Source organism: Chrysochloris asiatica, unplaced genomic scaffold (assembly GCF_000296735.1).
Source record: "Chrysochloris asiatica unplaced genomic scaffold, ChrAsi1.0 scaffold00043, whole genome shotgun sequence".
Taxonomy (NCBI): domain Eukaryota; kingdom Metazoa; phylum Chordata; class Mammalia; order Afrosoricida; family Chrysochloridae; genus Chrysochloris; species Chrysochloris asiatica.
The window spans coordinates 12425605-12426714 of NW_006408561.1; positions in this window are offsets into that span (position 1 = coordinate 12425605).

Here is a 1110-nt window from a genome sequence, read left to right on the forward strand (position 1 = left end):
GGATTATTTGCTCAGCATACAGGTTGAATAACTATGGTTAATGACTACAACCCTGCCATAAACCTTTCTTAGTTTTAAACCATCCAGTGGAGAAGTTGATAGAATTCTTCAATTCCTCATATTTACTTTGATGGTTGGTGCATAAATTTGAATAATAACTATATTAACTGCTGTGTACAAACCAAGCTGAATAAAAATGAAGATTTTCTCTATTCTTTTCATTCAAAATATAGGGCAAGATGCCAGGCCACATAGTCACTATTTGGTAAATCTCTTTTGTTCCTTGGTATGGTGTCAAAAATCTTTGGGATATTATTCCTCTTGGTGATTATAAAAGCCTTCCTTTAACTTCAACTCTTGAATTTTCTCTTTTTGATCCACGAGTACAAAATTATTCTTGTGAATTTCTCCTCAGAGAATGATAAGCTTCTGACAGCTCTAAGACTTATTTACCCCTTTGTCTTCAATGTAGGAGTAGTTTTCTCAGTTGTTGAAACTTATGAGAACTCAAAAGCACGGCATGAGTCTTCCCTTCTTAAACCCCTGCCATCATGCTTTCTTCTATCTAACTGCTGATTTGTTCCATTTTTTAATGGAAAAATCACTGCAGTTTTAAATTACATGATTACGAAGAATATGTCTTAGTGGAATCTAGATGATATAAAATATTAACTAGTATTGAAGATATTGTAAATAATGTATATGAATTAAATTCAGAGAACATTTCAGTCTGATCCAGGTCTTCAATGCTTGTGTTTTTAAATATTTGAACAAACTGTGGGACATTACTTAATTATAAATCCACCGACACTACTTGTAATTATTAAAACTTTGTCATGATTTCATGGTCATTTTATATGATTTACTTTTGGATAATAAACACAATGATTTATAGTCATAAATGTTAAAACTTCTTTCTGATCAAAACTTGACTAATATTTATTCAAATAAAACTTGAAATCAGAGACTCAATTCAGAGGCATTAGTAAATATTTTTCTATGATTTATGGGAGAATTTAAGGTCTTTTTTTTGTCTTTATGTTGCTTTATTAGCAAAATATAATTTGTAATTACACTCCAGTTGTTGCTGTTGTTGTTTTCAAGTGCCAT